The following is a 14,154-nucleotide window of genomic DNA, read 5'->3' on the forward strand; positions in this document are numbered from 1 at the left end:
CAGAAATCAGCGAGAAATTGCACCAAAAGTATACAGTCTTCCTGTGTTCTCAAACTACTTATCCTCATATAAGGTCAACATTTTAAAATCAATTTATTTATTTCTATATGTTTATTATTTGATTGTCATTTGTAATGCTTCACAGGATTGTAGTTAATTCCCTCACTAAAGCACTAAACATTAGTCTTGCACTTCTGTTTTTGAGTTTTCAAATATTTATTCACAAGTTAACAATGTGATTTACTTCACTATGTGAAATATGAAAAGTGGAAAGGCACGTTGCACACTCGATTCTCTTTTTTTTTTTTTAACCAATCAACAGCAAGATTCTAGTATTTTAATCTAATTAGCAAAAATAATCATCATCTCACATTTTGTGGTCCTTTTATACCTATTCACTGTATGTTAGCATAGAACTAAAAGTTGACTTTTAACAAAAGATGATGTAAAAATCTTTCTGGGAAAACAGACTATAAACCTAATAAGTAATAAGTAAAATAAGTAAATAATAAGTAAAACAATTGTTTTGTACAATCATATGGCTTACTAATTTTTTAGAATTGTGCGTTATTATTTGCAACTAACTAGCAAATAATCATGTACACCACTGTATATGTATTTCTATATACGGAAATTTGTATTAAAAGAAAAGTATATTAAATAGAGTAGATATTTTCCTCAATATATGACTTGGTGTTTTAACAGTAAATCAAAAAAGAAAACTAGAGAACTCACCCTATGGATTCAGCCAGTTTTGTGGTTGTATCATCTGAGAGAAGAACACATGGCAGGCAAATCTCTGGTATGCTGGATGTTTCGTTATTACTCCAAAATACCTGAAAAACAAACGATAGACTTTTACTGTCAATAATGTGGCTGTAATGTTGTTTTTGTATGTTTTTCCCTATAGAGGGCGTTGCAGGTGGGTAAAAATGGACTGTAAATAAGATACCACAAACTCTCAGTCCCAAATTAAGAATTTTGTATTAGTCTTTGAATCTACACTACCATTCATATTATTACTTTTTTTAATAAATTGATTGTTATTCAGCAAGCATTCATTAAAATGATACAATTTGAACAAAATTTCCATGTCAAATAAATCCTGTTCCTGTTTTAAAAAAAAAATTAATAAGTGTATTAAAATGTAAGTTTTTAATGAATTTTTTTAACCCCTCACTTATTTTCATTTCAGAAGTAGTCTAATAATAGCGTTTTGAGAGAAACCATAATTTTCTGTTCAAACTCACTTTTTGTTCTTCGGATGGCACCCACAGAAGGAGATGTTTTTCAACTGAAAAAAGTGAAAGCACTTCTCGCCCTGTAAAATATGGAAAGAAAGACTGAGTGGTCTAATCAGCAGCAGGGATTGAAACACATTAGTTTAAGCTGCAGCCACATGATGTCAGTGTGGTGCTAGGTCGTCTTAGTATGCGCGCTTAACTCCTGAACCCTGTGATTTACATCACTGAGCGCACTCACTAATTCACTCACAACGGCTTAGGGGGCCAGATCCCCCCACATTATGGCGACAGATTACCAATCGGGTCTTAAGACGCTTCGTTGCATAACCGTGGGACTGAATATTTTGTGTCACAGTTCAGTGGCAGAAGGCATTATTAGACCGTGAGGTCAAATATACATTTTTAATACATTACTACTATGCTATACTATTTCGTGTCATGGTAAATTTGTATTAAATTAAATTGACACCCTTAAGCCTTTATTCAATTACTTCGTAAATGATAAAATAACACTGATTTGTTAAAAAAAAAAAACTTTGAGGTTTAAAAGGTTACTGCATCACAGGAAGGAAGAATAGAGTATATACAAACCCTTCCAGACGTCCGGCAGTCATCTTGAACAATGATTTTCACTCCTCTTGTGTTGATCTCCAGAATGCAAGGCGAAGGGGGGCTGAACTGCATTGTTGTTCGCCTATTTGTTGCTATCTGTTTACATAATCAGATTGCATATGAACATCATGTCATTGTAGCTATTATGGAAATCCAAGGCAAATATAGATAAGTATACCTTGTGCATGGCTGCACAAAGCACATCGTTCCCTTTGTGATACGGCACTTGAACAGAACCAAGGAATTTTACCCAGAATTTGTCCATCCAGTCACTTTTGACCTCTAAATAAATCACAGAAGACAGAAGGCCTTTATTCCTTAATACACAAGAAACAAAAGCTCAGATGGTATAACAAAGCCAAGATTTACCTTTAAGAAGTTCATCCTTTGTCACCTTGACAGCATAAAATGCAGGAAGATGCCTCTGGATCCAGTGCGCATATTATAGGCCTCGCACCATAGATCCTCTGCCTGAACCTCAACCAGTAAGGGGTCATCCGCTTCCATCTCCAACTCGTCATCATGGCGAGGAATAAACCTGTAAACAAAAATGAAAAATCCTCAAGTTAATTTGTAAAAAAAACAGACTCAACCCACTTTTTGCCATGTTTGCACCAGAGGAACTAGGAAGGGTTTGAAGGAACTAAATTAGCTCCTACTTCAGAGTAGGGTGACAAGTATATGCTGATTGGCTAAACACTTACTTAAAAACGTCCTCACCCGCCATGATTTAAAAGCGCTGCGTAAACATTGTATGAACTTATTTATATTATAAACGGAATTTATCTAAAGACTCAATCTTTTTCTGCTTCTATCAGCCTCAATGACATGTAGCATTGCCAGCTGACTTTCCGTTCTTTTAATCGCTAGACACCCGTCTTGTTAACGTTGTTGTTTTTTTGTTTTTTCTTGTTGATCGCTGCGCACAAATGATGTAGCTGTCAACTGGCTTGCGAATGCAACCGGCAAAATGGTACTGTGAAATAGTTTACGCAAAATCGTCCCAGTATTTTAGTACTGTAAAGCAGTGCAAAAAACCCTATTAATAATTAAGAAATGCAGCAAAAATGTAGTAATCCAGTATGCTCAAAAACAACAAATGTCAAAAATGCAGGGGAAAAAATTAAATTGATCCCAAAAATAGGCTTCCTTTTTTAAATGGCCTGCAAAGTTTTTTGCCGGGATGTTACAATAACCCTTTTAAGTCACTTGAATATTTCTTGCTTTTAAAAAAATATAGCGCATCAAATTTTCTATTGAATCCTTACCTGAACACTGCTCTGTGGCTCTGTTCTCTTTCCTCTCCATTAATAACACAGGAGAAGAATCCAAACTCAGCACCTGAGTGGGAGAACAAGCGTTTATTGTCACAACAAGAACCTCAAAGGATAGACACATTTTGGTAGGAACTGCTGACTGAATTTCATCATCTTAATCCTGGCTGGTAGAAGTCAGCTGGTAATATTAGCAAATCCATTAATGAGGGAAATCTGTAGTTCTTGCAGAGTCTTGACAGATGTATTACTGAAAAGGTGCCACAAAGTTCAACCCTTGGCCCTTTGCCATTCTTTGACTTTCTTACACTGCTCTTGGCTTCATTTGGTGTATCCACAGCATATAGTTTAATGGATGTTTAGTTTCCCTTGAACAACTTAGGTTTATGAATGTATAAGACATAATTTGTTTTCTGAATTATATTGCATGTTCAGCCCCTTTTATAAAGCTGTCATCTACTGGGAGCAGTGGGCCTTTTCTGCTACGCAACTGCCACATTAAATGGATTGTAGATACTTTTCTGAAACAGATGTATTATTTATTTTCCAAGTTCATTGTAACATATCGGAAGACAAAAATAAACTCAGAAACTAGGCCTTGTGGAGAATAGAAGTGGTCCATGGGTAAAAGTAACTCGGCAAACACAAGAAATGGCTTAATGGATTTTAGAAATCTTAAATATTTGAGATCTGTGCACATTTGCAACACCTATGATAAGAAAATGAATGCGTTTTACAACTAAATTTCACATTTACTTTTTCACAAATTCCAAATAAGCTCTTAATACTCACCAGAGAAACGTGACCGTCCGTTCACAAAGACATTCATGAACTTGCGGGAGCGAGGCATGTCTGAGGTGGTGTCTGTGGTGGAGTCCGCAGACAAACATGAAATGTCTCTCCTCATGCCCCTCGCTCCCGACTCTTCCTCCTCTTCATCCACTTCCTGGTCCTCCTCGTCCTCGTCTATGGCAGATTCATAGACTGTATTGTCACTGTCACTTTCGTAACCTTTGTAGCAGTCCTTGATACTCACTAGCTCGAGCTTAGCATGCTCATCCACCACCAGGGTGTACTTAACCGAGTCATATGTCAGTCCCGAAGCATCTGTGCTGACCGCCACTGCCTTTACGTTCCCTGTGTCCTCCTTTGCCACTTTAGGCTTGCGTGTTTCGGCCCACTTACTTGCGTCCCCTGCATCGCTGAGGCTGACAGTCCGGCACGGGGGCGTGGGTGGGTACACCTCATCCTCCTCGCTAATGGAGGGGTTCGGACAACCTGCCGATGGGTAGTAGTGAAGGGGTGGAAGCTCAGTGTCTGAACTAATGGACATGCGGTTGCTGTCGCTGCTCTGGGACAGAAATGGTCGCTCTTGTTCACCGTTGACTGGCGTGAGGTGGATCTCCTCCGTTGCATTTCCTTCAGAAATGTGATAGTCCTTGTTTTTGTCAACCAACTGGTCACACGTACCTTCATTCTCCACAGGATACTGCACTTGTTCCCGATAGCCGTTGACGGTGTGATACCGGGCTTTTTCCTTGCAAATGGTCGGAATGTCAAGGACACCTTCTATCAGGGTCACATCCGTAGATTTTTCCCTCATGACTGTCTGCGTGAGGGGCGCCACCACGTTGGGGTTGTTCAAAGACTCTGACAACTTGTCCTTCTTCTTGGTGTGAAAGGCGGAGGCTTTGTTCGTGGAGGAGGCAGAGCCCCGTGGCAGTGTCAGCCCTGGCCTGAACTTTGTCCCCATCGGTCAGGCCAACCTGCTCAGGTTTGGCCGCCGGATCTCCTGTTTCGCACACACAGAAGATTATACATTAGGCAATAAGCCTAATGGAGAAAAACATCTGAAGAGGATTATGTAAAAATGTCAGTCATTGCCATAGTTAAAGTTTCACTCTGTAGAAGTAATCAATCGTGATGACTTTTAAACTAATATAGAAGTTGAAAAAAAAACTAAAAATATAAATGTATATTTATTTATTTAGATAATAAATATATAATATAAATTTTATATATATGGAGGTGAGTCATTTTGTGAACCTTTCTGAAAAAAGGTATAAGCAAATAATGTGAGATTAAAGCTTGTTTAGAACAAATGTATTTATGTAAAATTCAAACAGTCATGTATTTGTCAGTCAAAAAGCAATGAAAGTAGTGATTTTCATCCATATTGTGATGTACATTCAAGAGAAAATATTTTCGAAAAGGAAATTATTGTAGGGCGGTGACTTATTTAAATCCATTGGTTGCTGATTGGATGGTGGCAGATCTCAATTTGAGAAGTTGCTACCAGAAAAAGATTGATTTTGCAAATCTTAAAGTATTAGGAAAGGGAAAAAGGAGAAAAGTCAAACATGCATGAATTACTCGCAGACAAGTGTCTGTAAATTAGATTTGGGTAGTGTTTAGGTAGGAGCAAATGTTTACATAGGCCAAGTTTTTATCATAAGGGAAGCATATTGTTTTAGTATATAGTAAACTCATCAAAATTGGTCCAAAGCCATTGTATTTAAACTCATAAATGTATCTCAACAAAAAAAAAACACATTAGCTTTACACTATCCAGGCCTTTTTCGTACTAGAAGAAATCTGATGATCTCTCTGGGTAAGCAGATTGATGGAAATCCCATTAAGTTAATTACAACACGTAAACACGTTTTTCATTCCATGGAAACAAATACTACAAAAACACCTACAGATATGAACAACAATACACCTACAACTTCTTTCATTTATGGACGTTCCTCTAATGCATAGAGGTGATTATTTGTTTGAGAAATTCAAGTCTCAGCAATTCTTCAGACGTGGCCATTACTCACCCTTAATGTGTGGTGAAGAGGAATGGGTTTTCTTTTCTTTCCTCCGTTCTTTCTCACCAAAGGAATTGTTATTTATTGTGTCCTGCAATTGAAGTAAAATGAATAGATTTTAATACAAAATGCTGAGAGATTTTAGACCGATATTGTTGAGATTAACACTTACAAAAATATACCTTGGCATAACCAAATATGATAAACTAAAATTGACACAGGCATTCCTCTATCTTGGATAAATCATGTATTTTTTTCCAGCATTATTCACTGTCGTCATCTGGAGCTTTTTTTTTTTTTCATGGTGAAACAGAAACCGTATTTGACAACAATCCATAAAACTAGGAGGGTTACAGGAAGCGCAATCTGACCGATAAATGTACTGCTCTTTCCTGACACTGACTCACCAATTGACCACGCTGCTATAATGCACCTTTAACACTGACACTCCTATGTTGCCATAGCAACGCGCCCATCGATGATGCAGGAATTGGCATGCGTGAGAGAGTGTCAGTGTGTGCGTAAGTGTGGGGGTAGATGGGAACACAGTAGTGTTCGTGACGGAGTAGGAAGACACAGATGGCTGATATGATGCTTTTATTTAGTGCTATGAGGAGAAAAACTCGATTACCACAGTTCATTGTTATCTAGTTTATTAATCAGAGCCTATCTCGGTCTATTAATGTATCAGAAGTATTTTTTTCTTTATCTCTACAGAATTGACAGTTGTATACTTAGCTGTATGCCAGTGTCGTATGCAGTGTCATTTGTATTTTAATGTGCTCCTAAAGTTCCTTTAGCAGATTTAAAAATGCACATTCTTGTTTGTAAAATATCAAGGAGTCATCAGTATTGTATATCAGATACTTTTTAGTGTAAGAATGCCTGTACACCTAATAACATACTTAATAACCAATGCAAATCTAATTGCCTATTTTTTTTAAAGGCACTACGTCTGCCCAGACATACAGTTTTAATGGAAAACGTCTCAATTTAATAAAGTCTTTAAATCAAGTCAAAATAGCAGCATGTTCTCATCCACAACTCAATCAAATTGAAATAAATGATAAAAAAAAAGCGCCCTTTGAAAATAATTGAAATTAATAAATGACACTGTCTCTTAATGCACGTGTTACAGTACATGAAGCATTGGTGTATTTTTATTTACATTATTTGGATGACATTACAAAGCCCCTCCAATTGCATTTAGTTATGTCATGACATTTCCTCGTAAGCCAAGTCTTTACATTTTGTTAAAATATCCCATTTCATTTAAAAACATGTCAGATTACATATTAAGTAATAGAAATAGGTTGTCAATAGCGCTTCACACTGATTTCTGGAGGGTTTCGGCCAACACCAAGGCCTCTAGCTGAAATATTTCAGTCCCAATGTAGATATTTTTAGAGCAGACTTCTCACAATTTAACTCTGTATTACCCAATAACTCTGTTCACTTTCAGTAGAAAAGCTCTTTGCTAATTCCTCAAATGCCCTTTGAGCCCAGCGGCTGTGCTAGTGCTGCAGACACAGAGAGATTCGACAAGCCAAGATTATGAGATTAAAGACAGGGAAGCACATTTACAGTCATCCACCATCTTCTCTGGTCGTGAAACGGTCTGCCAACCTGGATGTGATTCAGCGTGCTCAAATATTCAAGCAACAGCCTGTTTTTTTTTTTCCACACAAGCAACTATGTCGACCTCATAATAATCAGTTGACAAAATAATTGGGTATAATACAAGCAGGATTTTGCAAGTATTAATTATAAAAGACCGTCGGTTTTAATATCCAGTGATTTGAGAATTCAGGACACCGGACTGGGCAGCACTAATGCTATAAGATGGTAAATATTCTTATGCAATTACTGCAGAACAACTGTATTGTGTTAAATGGGCATTTTTTTTAAGCTCAGCACAGCAAAATTCTCATTCTCATCATTTACTCATCCTCGTATCATTCCAAAACTTTATTGACCTGTATTAATCAAAAATGAGATGTGTATTATTTGCATTCGAAGATCTGGAATAAAGTACTTTATTGACACATTTAATATATGTTATAGTGCAACTAAAACATTCAGCAAAATATCTTCCTTCGCGTTTTCGTGAAGGATAGATATTTGGATGGACATGAGTGAATGATGACAGTATTCATTAATGCATTTAAACCGCACTGAATTACAAAATACACATAACTATTATAATGAGAATATTTGTGATTTATATATGTCTTCTTGATAAAACGCAGAGCAGTATTGGAAATTACAGAAAGCAGCATAAACAAATCCTATTGCAGTACTGGAGAAAATTGAAAAGGTCATTTTAAGTTCACAGTCTGGGTTGGAAGTCTTTTCAGGAGATCAGTGCTGGGCCAGTACTTAAATCATTTAGTTTCCTCAGCCTCATTACCTATGATGTACTTGAAATTCAGAGAGAGATGACTTCAAAGACTGAAGTAATATCTGTATGTGTGTATATATAAAATTATTTATATATATATATATATATATATATATATATATATTTTTTAATAGTAGTATTAAATAATTTTATATTATAGCATTTATTTTTGCATTTTACTTTTTATTTAAATACAATATTTGTATTTAATTTTTTTATTTTTAAAAATGTGTTTTGTAAAATAATACAGGTTGGCATTTTTAGTTAAAGAGCTCAAAACTGTCATAAATCTCTTCATGTTAGTGCTTTGGAAATGCATAATGGAGTAAAAACTAAAATTCCAGTATCATCATCATCATGATAAAACATGATAAAACTACGCTCATTAATGTCATCTCAAGAGTATGTTGCTTTTCCATTGGGGAATGTTTTTACAGGACAGTATCAGTGGAAATGTTCAATATAGCCAAAAAATACTTCAAGAGGCGTAAAAACTGGGACAACATGCCCCAGCCTCTTTCAACATGATGTATAGATCAACAAGTTATCTAGAAGCTATCCCAAAAACGCCAATCACAACCCGATCAAATGTCAGCTCCACGTACGACAGGGTTTTTACTCCCACCTCATATTTTGTTAAAATCGGCACAATAAAGTGCCGCTTCTGCTGTCTGACCTCGCAGGTCAACAGTAACGATCCATTCTCGTTCTTTCTTGTCGGATTGCATTACGCACGGAGGGCGGACAGCAGTGATTCATAGCAGGTGGGCCGAGCGGGAGCTCACAAACAGGAAACGTCATCAGCATCACCGGCCGGGAGTATCAAAGAAACCCGAACGCTACATGCCGCCGATGTGCATGCACACTGAAAATACACGCCGCACCTTCAGGGGAACGGCTCGATGGCATTACCGTTCGAGATCGTGTTTGTGCAGTATGGAAATCATCACTTCTACTGTAAAACAATTTCTAATCTCCGTCCATCTGCCTCAGTCGCAATCGCAAGCCTCTTAAAGACCGTAGGCCGCTGCCAAAACTGTCCATCTCACCTGAGTCCTTGGCACTTGGGGGAAAAGATTCAGGGTGGTGGGTCTCTTGGGCCGGTATGTATCCATGGCGACGGCAGGGATGAAATCCTTTAGCTGAGGAGGCTGAGTGACAGGCGCCCTGCGCCTTGCTCTTCCTTGTGGTTGTCATCGACGGCATCAACCGGCTGCCTCTCGTTCTCCTCTTCCTCCTCTTCTTCCAAGATTCCTCCCTCTGCATCAATCAGGTCCAAGTGGAGCATCTCCGTCTGCAGCTCCACCACCCCCTTCCTCCGGCCGCTCCTCGGCGTGCCATTGGTCGGCCGAGTCATGTGATCCTGGGAAGAGCAGGCAGCAGAGCTTTAGAGGCGAGAGCAAAGGAGCTGCAGTCAGACGCAGCCGGCCAATCGGAGCCCGGTGATGACATCAGCCTGTGGCTCCCTTCCTGGCTGCTGTAAGGAAAGCTAATTCAATCCCGGAGAACAATGAGGCGTGTCACGCGACATAAGCAAAATAAACACACCCAGAAATGACGAGGAGGGAGATTATAACATGTTTAATTATGCTAAACTGCCTTGTTGTCTTTAAATGCAGCTCTTCTTACCATAAAACATTATGTCAGTTATATTGAAAGGCTAAGGATTTTAAGTGGTTAGATAATAATATCTGGTGTTATTGAACACATTGTCATAGCCAGTTATGCTGTGAAATCATAAATAAGGGATTTTTAAGTCAGTGTAATGATTATGTTGAACAATCAGATGTGACCGAATATTATAAATTCTGTGTCAAAGTCAATTATGCTAAACTGCTTTATTATCTATTAACACAGCTTTTCTTAGCATTAACACTTAAGTGCTGATAATTGTTGAAATTATGAATATGAATAAAAAAGTATACAAATACATATTTTTTCAAATGTATATACATTTGCGTTTTTATATACAAGTACACATTGATATATTATGCAAGCAAAAACATTTATTTTGAATGTGATTAATTGCAATTAATCTTTTGCAGCACTACATTAAACAGCTTTTCTCAGCATTAACACTTGAGCTATGATTGTTAACAGACACATTGAAAAAATAAACTAGATGTATTGCCTTCAAATGCAGGTTTTTTTGGCATACTAACTATTGCATAAAAGTGGAATCATATATTTTTTTTTAATTTAAAAGATCACATGGTGATATCCATGATAAATGGAATTAACACAGAATTTAGAACATTTAGTTACACTAAACTGCCTTTTTTTATCATGAAAGTGCATAGGATGCTAACAATTACATACAAAGCCTGTGAAATTATGAGGGATTTTCGTTTAACTTTAAATGGCTGTACGTTGTTATCCAAGATAAACAGATGTGATTGACTTTGACATCTCCCTCAGTGTTCATGTCTTATGCTAATGCTAATTGACTGCTTTGCTAATTGGAACTGAACACAGCAGCCTCTATTGTGAGCTCAGTCATATGAATACTGATATACTCAATCTCCACACATATTTGGACTGCAGTACATGGAAACCGATGTTGTGCCTTTGACCTAGAAATCTATTTTTGCTTTGGGGGGTAAACAGCTCGCAGAGCTCAGCATCGTCAGATGATTCCTCATTTAGCTCCAGACTGTGTCTCATGGAAAGATAAGTGACTGTTTGGTTTTAGGGTGGAAAGATATATAAACCACACACATTTTACTTTGTGGTGGGCGCTGCCACTGTTTTTGAATTAAGATAACCGTGATTACTAACAGTAATCGTATTCTTTAAATTTTAACTAAGGGAGTACGTACACAAGGGAGGTCAGAAAAGGAAGGGACAGGTCATGCACAAGTTACCTTTTGGTTATTTTCTGTCATTTTTAAACCTGTTTGACTTTTTGATCATAAAATGCAAAATGAGATGTTTTACAGAATGTTCTGGCTGCTCTTTTTAGTTTGTGACGTTTGTCTAAAATCTTTCGTGGTTCTGTACATTTCAAAGTTGCAATTAATTAATCTACTTTTGGGTGAACTCTCCTTTAAGTGTAACATTTGACTCCTGAAAAGTAGCACGCTTCAGGTTCATAGCTTGATTTTATCCCACTGGAGATTAGCTACAGGCTCAGAGCAGATAATTAACCCGTATGTGCTTTGGCACACCTCCCTGACATCAAAATATACATTCAGATATATACATATAAAATACATTTAAATATATACAATTTTAGATGTTTCACACAAAAGTTACAAAAAACTTACAGTACCTTTTATGCCTTTACTGATATATTTTTTCCTGAAAACGTATAAAAACAGACTAAAAATCTGCACGGCAGGTTAATTTGAGGGTACAGACTTACTTTAGGGTCGAGGTCGAGCTGGCTGAGAGTGATTCCGTTCTCATCCGTGATTTCGGTCACTTCTGACAGGTCGTCATCCTCGTATTCATTCAGACTGATGTCGGGTTAACCTGCAAAGCGCCAGCACCCCATGCAGACAGTGACACACACTACGTCATCCTCCACGAGGCCGTCGCTACACAATCATACACAGAGAGAGGGCACGGCTCTCCTGCTCTCCTGGTAACTTCATGACTACTGCTGCAATGCTCTACACTGAGCGGTTTCTCTTAATGTCATTTAATATAATCCCACAGTTACTGGTTGTCACTGTTTTTATTCCTGAATGTAAATGAGTAAGTTCGCATAATGTTTTTAAGTACGCAATGACAGCATTATTTTGCGTTATACCTAATGTTTAGGATTAAAAGTCGTTTTAAGCATTCCTACCCTTCATCTGCAAGCTAGCCGTTTACTGATCATTTAAATGCACAAAATTTGCAGTACTTCCTGTTTGAATACCTGTAATCGTGGCAGCCGCTCGCATTTCCAGATAGATAACAAGATGAGCAAGAGAATTTAATATAACGACGAATTCGATCAAGCGCGTCTATTAACGCTTTTTTACACACCGCAGTCGTTACTTTAGAGTCGGATTTATAATTTCGTACCATGCAAAAGATTCAAAGCAAGCCTAATTTTAGATCAGAAACGCTTTACGCTCATTGACTTACAAAACCTTCAGTTCCATCCGTAACCCTAGATATATTTCCTTCATGCACACCAAACTAACTACTGGCCTATTTCAGAACACACAAGCTGAACCAAGGTCAGTTAAGTGCAGCGTAAAAAGGCCGCGAGGGGACACGACTGCATCAGTACTTTACCATTTCTCCCACTGTTCTTCCATCCAGCTGTCCCCATCCTCTCTGGAGTCCATGGCCAGGCTGAGCACCATCTGCGGGGCAGGGCGGTGCCACTGGACCCTTCTTGGGGGTGGGGAATCGATGGAGCAGACTATTATGCCACTTTCTTTCTCTACCAGTCCGGCGCTCCAAACAGAAATGTCCTCCACGAGGGTCCTCGGGGCGTTACATCAGCCACGGGAAGCTGTAGTGGATGTCCTCACTTCCCTGGAAAACATCCTACTGTACACCCCTGACACTCCTTGCTCTGCTCTGCGTGTGTCCTTCAATGGAGCCATTAAAGTCAGCAGTGCATGAGTGAGGGAGTGAGAAAGGGAGAGAGAGAGAGAGAGAGAGAGAGAGAGAGCGAGAGAGTGGGGAGAGAGAGGCGTAGTCTCCACTAAAAGAGTCTGCCACCCCAGTGATTGATGGTCCAGATCGATGCGGCCTGTTGCCACCTCCACACAAGTGCAGGCCGGTTCGGCGAAGAGATGCCTGCTGAGAATCGATGTCATTGATAAGGGATGAAAATATCTGGAAGGCTGTCTGTGATATATATTGTATCATTAAAGTTCATTAGGAACTCCTCCTAAACCCTGTTAATTAGATTCAGATCTACTTGCGTTTCATTAATGGAAAAACAAATACGTTATTGATGGATCATACATGCATCTTCTTCGTTTACATCGTGCGGTGGGGCGATCGCAGATAACTGGCGTTATTGACTTGGAGGAGATCCGTTTCATTGCGGGACTCTGCAGAAGATGGAGGACGAAGAGAGGGGAAACGGGCAAAGAGGCCGAGATAAGAGTCTCTCTATGGTCATTACGCTCTATAAGAGCAGACATTAGCTGACCTGGACAGGAGCTGAGAGCTCTTCCCTCATTAGCGCAGCTCCCACAGGACACCATTCACATCAGCCCTGCATACAGCAGCTCTATTGCATTACTACAACGCCGGTCTGAGATAAACACCAGCACACTGCTGGATGCCGAAAGGGTTCACTGATGGCGCACTGCTTTAATACAAAGGAGAAATTCAGAGATGTCATTCTAATCGTTCATCGTGTTAAAAACAACAACATAGACAAAGAGAGAGAGATAGGGGGGAAAAAACAGCGCTACTAAAAAGAGCATATCAAAGAACAAAAAAAAAAAAAAAAAAAGGACAAAACCATAACGCACCAAAACAGAACAAAGCAATTAAACAGAAAAAAACACAAACCAAAGAAAGACAGAGAGAAACAAAAACGCATAGAAAAAGGACAACAAACACTCAAATGCAAGATGACAAATCAACAACAAAAAAAGAATGCAAAATCTGATCAAAAGAAATTAAAACAAAAAACAGAACACAAATGACAGGATAACAAGAACAAAACAAATACAAAATAAACTGAAAATTTAGAAATAAAAAAAGTAAATGCACAATACTAAATCGTATTAAAATAATACAAATATATGCACTGGGAAATTATACAGTGAGACACCTGGAAAGATTTATAAATTAACAGATTTATAACAGACCATAAACAATTTGAATGTAAATAAGGAACCCTT

General features: G+C 38.3%; 1 pseudogene; it reads right to left on the minus strand.

The window, feature by feature from the left end:
* Positions 1–736: 736 nt before the first annotated feature.
* LOC122331267 lies at positions 737–13,506 on the minus strand (annotated as a pseudogene).
* Positions 13,507–14,154: the final 648 nt, after the last annotated feature.

This window comes from Puntigrus tetrazona, chromosome 25, assembly GCF_018831695.1.
Source record: "Puntigrus tetrazona isolate hp1 chromosome 25, ASM1883169v1, whole genome shotgun sequence".
NCBI lineage: Eukaryota > Metazoa > Chordata > Actinopteri > Cypriniformes > Cyprinidae > Puntigrus > Puntigrus tetrazona.